General features: G+C 46.7%; 1 protein-coding gene and 1 long non-coding RNA gene across 3 annotated transcripts in view; both read left to right on the top strand.

Annotated features, from left to right (window-relative positions):
• LSAMP (limbic system associated membrane protein) overlaps positions 1–13547 on the top strand; it is an 878636-nt gene that overhangs the window by 468031 nt on the left and 397058 nt on the right. The gene's annotated exons all lie outside the window — the stretch shown is intronic.
• The window catches only part of LOC137863982 (uncharacterized), a 55667-nt gene continuing 54399 nt past the window's right edge, over positions 12280–13547 (top strand). For both annotated transcript variants that reach the window (XR_011101247.1, XR_011101246.1), the window contains exon 1: positions 12280–12804. This is a non-coding gene — a long non-coding RNA (uncharacterized lncRNA). The remainder of the gene's footprint in view (positions 12805–13547) is intronic.

Here is a 13547-nt window from a genome sequence, read left to right as displayed (position 1 = left end):
TTCCTTCTTCTTTACTTTGAATCCTACATCCAATTTAGTGAAGATTGTGGCTCTAAAGTTATATTAAATTAGTTGTCTGTTCCCCCTCTCCCTTGACCTGTATAAACATAATAGTCCAGACCCTCAGCTGCTAAAATCACTGCAGCTCCATCTGGCCCATTAATGTGTGCATGCATGCCAGTGGACAAGATTGCAAGTTGTTACCTACTCCCTGCCTAACAAACCTGGCAAAAAAACAAGAGTAATAAACACATAAAACTGTCATTAAAAAAATTGCCAGCTTAGGTTGCAGAGATTTCTTCCTCTGCAGCCTGATGGTGGAGATAATAGCCAAAAATCCCCCATCTAATACTCTATCAAGAAACGACTATTCTTCCAGTGAGCGTTGAGTGGAATTCTGCAAGCCTAGGATAAATAGCCGACGTACGTGTAATAAGAGTCTTCTCTTCTGAGAAAGAGAGAGAGAGAGAGAAATCTGTTGGGCTTTATGCAGGTAGCAGGTTCCTAATCTCTTGTCTCTATAATTTTAATAACGGAATTAATGACAGGATTAGCATAGCCGCATCAAGATGATCTCTCACGTGAAACCAACAGAGTGTCGTGGCAAAGGGCTGGTCAGCAGGGATGCTCGATGATAACTTTTTTTTTTATTGGGTGTGGGGAAGCAGAGATGTACTTTCTGTAGCCTCAGTGCCCAGGATTTGGCAATATTCAGAAGTGTTTTGCCATGTGGGAAATTAAAATCTGCAAGTACAAAATTGCTTATTTAAAAACAAAGAACAGCAACAAAACCCATGTTAGTTCAATTAAAGGGTCAGCCCAGGGAAGCCAAAATAGATTTTTTATTTGCTAGGAAGCAAGGGACTGGAAAAAGATACATCTAGGTAGCAGGTATTTGTAGTGAACCGATGGGAGTAAAGGCACTTGCTCCACTTAATCACGAACCAACAAAATGGAAAATGGCCCTTCTCAGCTCAAGAATATGCTCTGGAAAACAAGCCAGGATGAAGAGGGAAGCTCGTAGCATTTCAAAAATATGTTCTGCTTTCCCTTTTTCCCCACTATCCCTTCCATCCCCTTTGAAATCGAGGCATCTTCAGCCCATAAGCAGGTATTTATTTTTAGTTTTGTTTCAGGACTGGCTTAGCGGTTTGTGGTGAGCAGATGGGGATTTGATATTACATTCTGTTTCAATTGTCTTTCAGTTAAATTAATTGCAATAATGATCCCCTTTATTGATGTAACTCCTGTTTCCAGAAGTGTCCTACTGTAAGAACATTACAATCTGAGGAATTTGGAGTCATATACCTGAATACGGGATTATAGCTAGAAATGGTCCTTGAACAAAATCTCGGATTCAGGCAGCATGATACTTGAGAATCAAGTGGAACTTTACATCTTTCTCCTAGGTCTTTATTTGTTGTTTCCTCGGCAGGACTATCAGGTGTCTAATTTGGGTTCAGGCCTCCCATGTTGCACCTAAAGGTTCCTGCGTTTAGGGCTCTTCTCCAGGGCTCTCCCATCTGATGCAGACCCCATGCCCTCCTCCATGTTGCGCACGCCTCCTCAGCTTCCTCCGCATCAAACGAATGGAAATCTATTTCAGTTCCCATTAAGCAGGTAATGAGTTTGATGGCGTATCAGAAAGGCGCCGACACTGACGTGACCGCCTCCACGAAGCTCCTGCAAGACCTGTGTTTTATATCCTGCCTCGAAACCAAACAAAAGAGAACTGCTTTTTAATTCACCGGGTTTATCTCTCTGGGCTTAGTGAATTCTGGTGCTCATAAAAAGTGAGAGACAGCTATTGCAGGCTAAAGGCTAGCACGGTGCAGGTTTCATGCATACATACAGCTCTGCTAAACACACCTTCGCGCTGACCCTGCGGCATGTCCTATCCTAATAATTCATCCTCCCTGAGTCCCCAGCACTCTCCTCACCAGGTCTTTCTCGGTGTCTCTGTTGCAGCTCGCGCTTTCCTTTTTAATATTGCAGGCTTGGGTGCCCTCTGATTAGCGACTGAGCTCTGCAGCAGGTTTTGTGAAGGGTCTAGGGTGAAGCCTTCTGAATTCATTTTCACTTTTGATAGGAACCAGACAGTGAACTTTTAGTTTCCTGATGAGGTAATGATTTGCCAGCTGATCCCCTGTGGTCCTTCCTGATTTAGGATCTTCCTCTGGGGAGACGCGTGTACATTTAGGAATGAAGTCACTTTTAGAGGACTCTGTCCTGAATTGGAAATCATAAGCACGGGCCTCGCTGAGCCTGTTTTCTTTGCACTAAACGGGAGTTTGTTACCCAAATGAGAAATTTCTCTCCTCAGCAGATGTTTTTCTATGCTTTCCATTCCTTTTTAAAAACACAATGAAGCTCTAAAGGCTGGAAAAGGTCAAATGTTTTACTGAGCATTATTCAAGGAGGAGGAACAGATCTATCACGAGCCAGTGTGCCGAGACCCCAGAAACGTCAGATAAGCAGAATATCTGGTTACCAGAATTGGGGCAGCTGGTCCCAGGTGAGAACAGCCCCACAACTTCTTAGCGCTCCTTTTCAGCACTTAGCTTTAAGATTTCTCCAACTCAGACATAAAATAAAACACACACACACACACTGTGCTTTTTCTTATCAAAGAGAATTTCAGGCAGAGAACGAAATCCTGTCCCTATTTACATCAGAAAGGTTTAGCTGTTCCCTTCAAGGGCGCTTGGATTTCACCTGGAGAACCGTCAGCGGTGTGTCTCATTTCGTAATTTGAAGTGACACATTTTGAAAGGCAAGTAAGAAAAGTTGACCACTCGCTCACAGAGTAGCAGGGAGATCTGTATCTCATCCGTAGGATAGACTTGACAGCCATCGCTCTGAAATTGGTCTGTACAGACTTGTTTGTACAGGCTGGAGAGGGCAGCCTCTAATGGTGGTGGGAATTACGTCCAAGTGCAGGGATCCTTGATACAGAAAACGAAAAGGATTTAATAAAGATCTACCGCTTACAGAATGCTTTCCCTCCACAAATCTCCAAGCACCTCACACCGGAGGTAAGCATCATTATCCCCATTAATGGGTTTCTCAGATTTGTCCTGCAGACATTTCTGGTTGGGTAAAGCCAGGTTGGCTGAGAGGGACCGCGGCGCTGTTAACGATTCCCTCATGCTTCATGGAGACCTAACTGACTGATGCTGGAGGCCAAGTTGCAGCGCAGGCAGGTCCAGGTTTAACTCTCCTTGCCATGTGTGTAATGAAAAACAGGAGGACAAATCACCGTGCGATTTCCATGCAGTTCCAGTAGGTTTCTCCCAAGGGTCGAGAGTTGTCGCATGCCCCTCCTTCATCTTTGAGCCTGGGATGACAGTTTGGGGTAATTGAAATATTGTGGTGGATTTTCAACATGTTTTGTTTATAGTAGCAGATTTGATCCTTACATTCTGCTTTGTTATCTCACGTTGCTGTACAACACAGCGCAGAAGGACCTTATTAGCTGAGTACAACCCTACACTGATACATCTATACCATGTTGAGTCTCAGCTGGATGTGGTGTGGAGCCTGCTTGTGTACCTGCGGGTGGACACTTTGCTGCAGGGTGGTGAGCATACTTTGGATGCAGAGGATTTTTATATATTTTTTTCCCTTCAGGAGTGTCACAGCTGAGTTAGCCCACAATATTCTTCCAATTTACTGCCTGGACAGCCACCTAAAAGAATGTCTTTGCCTCCTCTTGGCAAAGGTTTCTTCACTCATTTTCCATGCTCAGACTGTTGATATTTTGTAAATAAGATTGGTTGGCTCTAAGTGGCTGGAATTTTATTTATTCCTCTGACTTCTATAACATTCACAAGGTGAATGTATAAGCCTAGTCTGCCTCTCTTGCTAGATGCAAGAGAGTCAGGGATGGCCTCATGGTTTTTATAAATCAGAGGCTTTCCTAGAGTAAGTTGACCATTCTTAAAGACCTCAAAAGCCACTGCTGGGTCAAGAAGTCCTTGTTAAATGCTGTCACTATCACCAAGCCTCCATCCTTTCAAGTTCAGGGGGAAAAAAACATCGATAAGCTGTGTCTGTAAAATTCCAGTTATACTTGGACCTACAAAAACTCTGCTTTTGTCCGTTCGGTTGTTTGAATTATACTAGCTGAGCTCCAAAATGACTGTCTGGTGGTTTTTGGTTCAAAAGCAGCTGTTTGTCTTGAGCATTTTTGCAGTATCGTGATTAAGGCACGTGCATAGGGAATGTGGAAGTTATTTCAAGATAGATCGTCTTCTGCTCTCAAGCCTTCTGTGATGCTGGGCATCGCATTTCATTTTTTGCACATCAGGTAACCATTTTGGAGATGTTCTTATTGATAATATCATGGATTGTCCTCCTAAACACCTCATGTGCTCAGGTTCTCGTGCCAGGGAGCTACTCAAATATGTCTTGTTCTCTCAGACCCTCTCACTGTGTGAACAGTCATTCATGTTCCTTTCTTAAGATGGAAAGCAGCCTCCTTCCAAACCCAGTAATGTGCTTAGAAAAAGGAAGAGAAGTTGTGGGCAGGGGAGGGGTGTGCTTCGTACGTGGTGCCAAGCAGCATCCCCCTGGGGAGGACCTCACGTTCGTTCCTCTGGAGCCTGCTGTCTCGTATGGCCTCAAGAAGTACAGTGAGTTGATGCTATTTGCCCTGTGCTTTCCAGGGCAGGCCTTTGGAGTTCAGGGATTCAGCTTCTCGTTGCTGATAGCTGTGAGAACTGTCACCGCTCGTCTCCTGCTAGCTCCTTGTAGGAGCTGGTACCCCTGGGGAGCCCCCGCTGGCCCTGCTGCCGTCTCTCTGGTTTTCTGTCATGTGGAAATCCCTCCTCATGGCAGCCCCGGCTTGCCTGTGGCATCCCCAGAGAGCTCCTCCGTACCTCCCCAGCGCGACAAAACTCTTTGTGGGGGAATCTCGCTAGCTGCAGGCTGCGGGAACTCTGCTCCCTGCCAGCCACCGGTGGCATCGTGTTCTGCGTTACCGAGCAGAAGGGATTAATGAAAAAAAAAACACACACACCGAAGGAGTCCGTAAGAGGAATAAGAACAATGACAAAGCAGAGAAGAAATCCCAGCCAAGCACACCTTCCACTTAGTGGGAGAGGAGAGGGGAAGCCTAAAGCCGCAGCACAAATACTGATTATTCCTGTCAAGGATTTGCTGCTGTTGCTAAGCTACTGGCCTCTTTGGAAAAACCTTGAAGTATGGGGTGCATTAGGAGCTCATTAGGGTCCCGGGGACTTGCGCTAAATGTACCATACGTCTCCGTGCAAAACGCACACCAGAAGTCACAACAGAAACTTCCTGCCCGGAGTTTAGACACTTTTCCAGTTCCTTTCTCTGCCAAACCTTAGAAATCCAGGGGTGCAAGCTGCGCACCAGCTTGCTGGGGAGGCCAGCGAGGCCCATTTAACTCGGAGGCACGGAGCAGAGCCTGCAGCCCGGAGCTGGCTGCCCAGGTGTGACGGAGGAAGCCCGGCACACTGACAGCTGGTGGGAGGGCGCTGGGTTGTCCTCGGGGGGATCTGGGCAGCGCGCTTCCATCCGGAGAGATCACACGTGTGGTCTCTGCAGGGAGCTGGTAACGTGGCGGGGCTGAACGGGAAATGTGCATCTCCGCTGTTTTACATAATATTTAATGAATGATATATTAGGAGCCCCAACAGGATTTTAGCTTTATTTAATGTAATTTATAAATTAAACAGTCCAGACTGGGCGGAGAAAATTAACCGGCAGGCTCACTAGGAGCAAACTGCGGGTCTCAGGAACAGGCAGCAGCTACATTACACGGATCATGTGCCATTTAGCTAACTAGGCATGAATTAAGCAGAGAAACACTCTTCCACGTTGCGGAGTCATCAGTTTCCATAACTCATCAACCTGGAATCCACATTTGAATTGGGAGCAAACCTTAGCCTGGTGGTTCAGGGAGCGTTTTGGAGGGGGGAAAAGCCAGAACAGATACACAGAGAATCAGTCACCCATTTTCCAGATTGATTTCTAGGATTCAGGTGTAAGGGTAGCACTCAAGGAGGTAGGAGAGGAGCTGTGATCTTAGCATCTTCAAATCTGGTGGCTGAGATGGTGAAAATATCTCTGGGAGGAAGCAGCTCAAAGCAGTGTGAACCCTGGATTGCTGCCTCTCACAGCTCAGCCATTTCGGAGGAGATCTGGGCAGCTGCTCCTAGTATAAGTTCCTAAGTGGTGTTTACTCTTTCTTTTACTTGTATTCTTCTTTTTTTTTATTATTTATTTTTATTTTTTTTTGGTTCTGGCCTGTAACTCGCAAGCCTAACGTGTTAAGCACCACTAAGTGTACTTCTGCCTTGACCTGAATATTAAGTTTATCCTCAACTGAAAGGACGGGAGAGCAGCGAGTGGGGTAAAACAGACGAAGTGAGCAGTCTCCTTGGAGGTGGTGAGTCAGAGTAAACCAATTATATGCAGGCGGTCCTCAAGGAACGGCACCTCACGATATCTTTAATGAGCATGGGGGCAGGGAGTGGTTCCCATCACTCTGCGAAGGAGCAGACTGATGGCTTTTTGCAAGGGAATTCCCTCTGGCAAGCAGGAACTCGTGTCCTGCTGCAAAAGTCTAACAGCTGAGATTAAGCATCCCCCCAGCCCCGGCCCCAAATAAGCCTGAAATAACATGCCAGTTTTCCCATGTGTTGCATGGAGAAAGTTAAGGACCTCAGAATGGCATTCACCCAAATGAATGCTCTGCGTAGATGTGCTTGGGTTAGCAACAAGGATAGGAGGGTCTGAAAGCTCAAACATTTTGTTTAGGTTGCTAAACAAAACAAGACATCATTTTGGCCCAGTTTCTTCCCTGCGTTAGAGGGCTTGCATGAACCTCTGCTGCTTCTAAGCCAAGAAGGAAAGACAGCACCTCACCTTCCTGTTTACATGCTGTGAAAACTTTCTAATTTGAAGATTTACAAACTTTGTTGTTTGAAGATTTAGAAGCTCATGCTATGGCTATTTTTGTCTAGGAGAGCAGAAATGAACAGCACTTATGCCACCTTCATATAGAGCTTGTAAATTGCCTGCAGAGGCCAAGAGCACTTGCTCCCCATCTGCAGAAAAAGAAGGGTGGTGGTTTTTTCCTGAAAAAAAAAAAAACAAAAAAAACACAAACAAAAAACAACACTTTGAAATCTTCCTTTTCACTGATGTAGTTTCAAAGACAATTTTTCCAAGCATGAACTAAGCCCAATTAATATAATATCTGCCTGAAGCAGTCTCACTGAGGTAGATATCATCTACCTCCAGTCATTTAATGTGATGTTAACTCTGAAACCTAATCCCTTGATGTTAATGTCACTGTTGCACTGTTTACCTGCTCCTTATGCTGGCAAAATCTCTGGAGGGTCAGGGCTTATCCATAGCTGCTGTGATAGCTGGCAGCAAACAAGTGGACACTATGGAGGCTTTCTGATGGGGAGGAGTTCAAATTTCTGTCCTTCAGCTCTTCGGCAGCACCTCATTACTAAATAGGATCCTGGGACCAGAATATTTAACCATGGTCTGCTGAAAATCTGCCATCCCCATGGGTCCTCGCTGTTGTAAGCCCACAGTCTCTGTAAGAAAATCTATTGCATGTCAAAAAGAGGAGAGCTATAGAAAATAACTGGAATATAATGCCGAAGTAAATAACACCAGAAATTCACTCTGAGTTGCATTATTAATTATATGAATAACGAGGATATAATATTCAACTGGCATCCTTAAAAGTGCCTCTAAATCTGCAGCAGCAGTTGCCACGTGCCTGGAGGTTGCTTTAACAAGGGGCCCTTCCCAGAGTTTCAGCCTGGTTTGCTACAGAGAACACAAGGGTGGGCTCCCCCGCATTGCTCATGGGGTTAGGGGACTGATTAGCTGGTATTCGAAAAGCCCTTGGAAGACACACATTTACCTTTGTGAACGAGAAAGGCCCCTGGAATAGCTGTGGAGGAGTACGCAGCCCCTGTGCCTACTGATGAGGCGTGAGCATCGTCTCAGGGTGCCTGTCCAGCTACATCGTGGTATCCTGTCCTCACTTGTGTGTGCTCCCAGCATGGGCAGCACCAGCCCTGAGCGTTTTGGCTGCAGCGGGGACCGTAACAGTCCTTCCCTCCGACGAGCATCAAATTCACACAGAATTAAAACCAGCAGACACCTTGGCGAGCCCCAGCGCTGCGGTTAGCGCGGGTGAGCGAATGGATGCTGCCACCTAGCAGCTGCGACGGGCTCCTACCAGCCCCCGAGGCTGCTGCTGCTCGCCTTCGGTGCCAGGTCTCCTACCTTGAAGCAAGTTTGTTGACTATTAATTAGTTTCACAGGTGAAGGGCTTTTCTTTTTCCGTTTACATCATCATCGCAGCATGTCGGGCTAAACACGTTGAGTGCTCCTTGCTGCAAACAGCAGTGCGAAGCGAGGAAGCTGTGTGTGCATCTGTGAATCCTGGCATCTGTCTGCGTTGGCATGAACGTGTGCTTGTTTGTGGGTTCACACAAATTTGTGTGCACCCAAATGTATTAGGAATGACAGGAGCCATCTCAGGGGATGGTCATCATTAGGGAAGAGACAACCGTGAAGTCCTAAAGGCCTAAGTTTAAAGAAGAAAAAAAAAAATAAAGATTGCTGACTTCTCTGTTTGCAGAGATAACACTGGATCACAGAAAATTCAGAGGGAAAATAGCTGTGTTACGAGTTTGACCTTTATAGGAGTAAATGTAGTCTCTGAGGGTGAGGCTATCTGATGCAGAGTGGGCACTTGACCTTCGAGCCAAGGTCTGAAAGATGCTGGTGATGCACGTAGAACACATTCAACTGCTTTTCAGAAAACTGAACGATCTCGACAAGGGTCCTGTTCCTGCTGTACTAGGTGTGTCCCAAAACTATGGGCTCTGCTCCAAAAGGCTATGGGCAATGTTCAAAGAGACAGGAGGTAAAGGGTTCGATAAATGCTTCCAAGGAGCAGCTGGAGTGAAATTTAGGAGTTAGCAATTCATGCGAAAGACTCTATCCCATTAAAATGTGCATGTGGTCATGTGTGTTAGGGGCAGCACGAGCAGTGCACTGCCCAAAGTTGTCTTTGTTCCTGGTCTGATCACCTTATGTGCCATTCTAGTTCTGGAACAGCTTATCCTGGGGCGAGAGAGGAGGGAACGAGGAGATTGAGGTCCTGTCTGCTCCTAGCAGGCCTGCTGGAGGTATCGGGTGAAAATCTGACCCCTCAGTCTCCAAATTCTGCTGCTGTGCTGTGAGACCTTGTGGGCGATCAGGCCATTCTGCTCTCTGCTGCAGCTTCATTCTTCCTTTCTCAGGATGGGTGAACCATCAGGCTTCATCCTACTTTCAGGAGTTTCCTCCACTGCTTCCGTGCTGAGATCCTGCGCGGGAGGGATTTGGGTCACATCTCCACCCGTGCTGACCACCTGAGTGACAACCATGAAGTTGGTAGGTGGCGATCACAAAGCTGTAATGGAAAAATCTCTTACTCCACGAGATGCCTCTATTTGGGGTCTAACTGCTATTCTGTACCTCCGTATGTCCGCAAATTGCTCGAGCAATAACATGTTTACACTTGAATTTCAATTGCTTGGAGTGCATATCTGTTTGGAGAGCAGAATCCTCCCAGGAAATGAGGGCAGAACGGTATAGGAAATTGCTCGTCTGTATCAAACTAATGGCCCATCCCGTCCAGTATTCTGTCCTAAGCGTTGCCAGTGCTGGATGCTTTAGAGAGAGAGACTTGTAACAACCCCCTCGTGTGCCCAGTTTTACAACGCTACATAATAGGGAGACATTGCTTTCTGACCCCTACTTGCGATCATTTTATACCCTGAAGTGGGAAGACTAATAACCCATATGGTTTTTATTCGAGCAAGCCTAGCTGCAGATGCTATTCTTGTAAGGTCTAATCCTTTTCTGAATCTTGCTAATCTGTTTTCCTCTATAATATCCTCTGGCAACAAGTTTCACAGGTTAATTATACGTTGATTGCACAGTCTTTCCAATCATAGGCACAGTTCTGTTGTACCTCATCCGTGTATTTTTAAGTCTCTTTCAGCAACCAGAAGTGCCTGCAAATTTCTTTCTGCAGAAAAATAATGAAAGAAACTCGCTCCATACTGAATTCTGCATGCATAGGCCTCGAGTTACTGATATTATCTCAGTTCCCTTTGAATTCAGAGCATGCTTCTTTCCAAGTAATCTATCCAGTGTAACTATAAAGAACTTCTCCCCGGGGTTCTGCCCTGCAGCTCACGCCTCTAAAATTCACTCTCCCGAGTTGTCTGTAACATATCCCACTCCCAAGTCAGAGGTGTGCCATCTAGCCAAACTCCCTCCAAACCCAGTCACCCCCTACATGACTGCTGCCAGCAGGACATGGTTGCCCAGGATAGTGTGGCCATGCATCCACCCCATTTGCATTGGTGCTGGATTTTGATGCTGTGTTGTCCAGTCTGCGTGCCTCTGCACTGCATTTTATTAAACTGAAATAATGATTCCTGCTGCTCCCTGTTTCTGATGTCCTGGCTTTGGCCTTGAGGTCTTGCTGACTCCTACTGCTGCCTTCAGGTAGCTGTTCCATGTCATCATTTTAAGTCCCGATGCCTTGGCGTTCCCTCAGCACAAGCAAGCTGTGGATGTACCAAGGTGCATAGCTCTTTAGGATTCCCAAATACATCCAGTCCGAGAGGTGGAAGACAGGCTGCAGCTGAACCGTGCAGCCTCCCTCTTGCCCTTTCCCATCTGCACTCCCCGTGGTGTGAGCACCAGCTGAGCGTGTGTCCACTTCGGGTCCCTTTACGTGCTGATTACACCTGTCAGGCCAGGTAATCATTAAAAACCTCAGCTTAACAGCAGAGGAAAGTGAGGCAGAGGGAGGTCTAATGACTTGCCCGAGGTCATCTCGTTTCTCAGGCTAACACCCGGCTCTTCTCTTCTTGTCACTTCTCAGCTACCAGGCCTGACATGCAATTGAAATTCTGCTGTGACTCCCACACTGCTCTGTTAAATGGCTGCTCTATAAATACAGTTTCTATTGAAAATGGCACATTAGAAGAATGCTACTGCATAATTAGTATTTTTTTGTTGTTGTGAGGTTTTTAATCATCATAGAGAGAACCCCCCACCTTAAAAGTCAGCTACTGTACCCATTCTTCCCTCTTCGTATCCTAGAAAGAGCACTTACATCTCACCAGAGCCAAATTAAACATAATGGTGTAAACAAGAAAGTGCAGAGGGCAATAACTGAGCCAACTCTCTTGGAGCCTCCTTCCAAGAGTAGAGAATGGAAAGATATTTTTTCTTTTCCTGGAGAATGCTGGTAATTTTGCCTTCTCCCCTGTAACACATGGAAGCAGACACTTGAGGAGGTGACAGGAACAAGAGCATTGGAGAGAAAAGTCGAGCATCTGTGTGCAAGTGGGAAGGCACGGGGCTGGGTGAGGGTAGGCTCACTATTTTAAGTCTCCCATTGAAGTCCTTCCATTCAGATTTCTTTCCACTAGCTCCTAAAATCCCTCTATGCTGGAGGTTTTCCTTCCTTTCGATGCTGCGTCCAAAAATCCAAGTACCTCACGAAGCGAAGCCTGACTACGGTTATAAAAGAGATTCGAAGTTTGAAAAAAGGTGCAAAAAGCCATGACATTGAGAGTTACAGGCTGGGTTGGAAGAGGGAAGTGTAGCATGGTGGATATTTGAGCTACTCTTTGCTGGGTGCATTTTTCTAGTGCTTCTGGTGGGGTGTATGGACACGAGCCGTGTCTCCCCATCTGGAGCACTGTCCTACGGCTACCCCGTGTGGTGCCTGCAGAGTGTGATGCGTTGGGGTGCACGTACTGAGCTTTGTGCTCCTGGGGTAGGAGGGGCTCGGCGAGCACAAACTGCTTTTCTGAGCTTGTTGGCAGGCATCAAGGGATTCGCTCTTCTTTCCTCCCTCTGGTAATGAACTCCCGCAGAGAATGCACCAAGCGCGATGCCTCTCTTCAATCCATCTGCCTAGGGGGGGGTTTACGGTCCCTTCCCTCTGTCTGGGAAGCAGGGAATTGAAAAGCTTCTTTCCCGCGAGCCTAACCCCTCAGAAATAACACTGGCATTGCAGAAGGAGGTGGCCACCTGGCTCTCTGGCTGCCTGCTGTCAGGCTGCAAGGCCTAATGAACCTCTCCGGGGGAACATCCGCAGAGGGAGGATGATGAGCCCAACAGGCGCTTGGGTCCCTGGGGTGGGGAGGCATCAACAGCAGCAGGGATGGTGCTCACGGGGAGGAGAGAGGAAGGGCTGACGAGCGTTTGCACCATCTTGCCTCTCAGCATCAAGCTTCCCGCATATGGAGGCTGGTGGCGTGTGGAAGTGGGGACACAGAGCTGGCACGGGGAGGCTCATTTCCATTCCAGCACCAGGCTGCTTTTCCTTCCTACCTGCCCTTCCCTCCAAGCCCAGGTGCTGCCCGTGCTGTCGGCTCTGATCAGCTGCTCAGGAGGCTCGTCATCAGCTTAAAAGACACCTGAAAAAGCTCAGCAGCCACCCCAGAAACTAGCAAAAATGGGAAAGGTGCCTGGTGTAGGAACATCTCTCCTTGTCGTGTCTCTAGCCATATGTAACCCTTTCTGTTTTAAGTCATTTCCTGGCTGCTGGCCTAGCTACGTGCAAAGCTCCATCAGCCAGCTAGCCCCTTTCAGAGGGAGACCGAGGGTGTTAAAAATAAATGATGCTTTCTCCTCCTGTCAGTATCTGCAGAAGATTTTCAGAAGAGCTGTACTTAATGGAAATCCCTCCCTCCACATTTACTAAGGGACTGCCATCTTCCGGTAAGATTATTTACTGTGTTCTCACCTGGTCCCACAAAACTCCTGAATTTTGGGAGTTAGAGGAAGAGCTATTGCTTTTTGAATTTATTTTTTTATGTTCTGCAAGAAGATGTGACGGTGGTTTATAATCTGTAATGAGTGTGATCAGTCCTGTTTATACCAGTGCAGCGATACCAGGAGCGCATGAATAACATGATGATGGATATTGCACAGGAAAGTAGCGAGCAGGGTAAATACTATGATCCAGGTAAATATCCTGGCTTCAAAACACACTCATCTAATGTGCAACATCTGCCACTATCGGGCTGAAAATTGCCTCAAGGATTTTGGAAATTAGGTCATAACAGGGAAGAAATTTCCATTCCTTGGTAGCATTTTATTGCCAAGTGGAATTCATGAGACACAGTGCTTTTTGCTTGTGGGAAGGATTGGTGGACAATGTTTGTGAGAGAGTTTTAGCCCCCAAAAGCAACTAAAATGCTAGGAAAGCTAAGACTTAGCAGAAAACCTTCAGGATCTTTTGGACAGTCTTCCTCTGTCAAAAATATATTTAGGTTTCTGCGCAATTTCCCGTGTAAGAGGGGAAGAGGGAGTTCTAAATCTCTCTTTGAACAGCCGTTCCCTCTCCCTCTTGCCCTACAACTGCTAGCAGAAAAGTGGCCCTAATGTGTGGGTGGATGGGAAATGCTGCTTTGCCACTGCGTTTCTGTGACCTTATCAAATCCTTTTGCCCTCCATGCTCT

Source organism: Anas acuta, chromosome 1 (assembly GCF_963932015.1).
Source record: "Anas acuta chromosome 1, bAnaAcu1.1, whole genome shotgun sequence".
NCBI classification, from domain to species: Eukaryota; Metazoa; Chordata; class Aves; order Anseriformes; family Anatidae; genus Anas; species Anas acuta.
The sequence above is the reverse complement of the archived record's forward strand: the minus strand, read 5'-3'. Positions and strand labels throughout refer to the sequence as shown.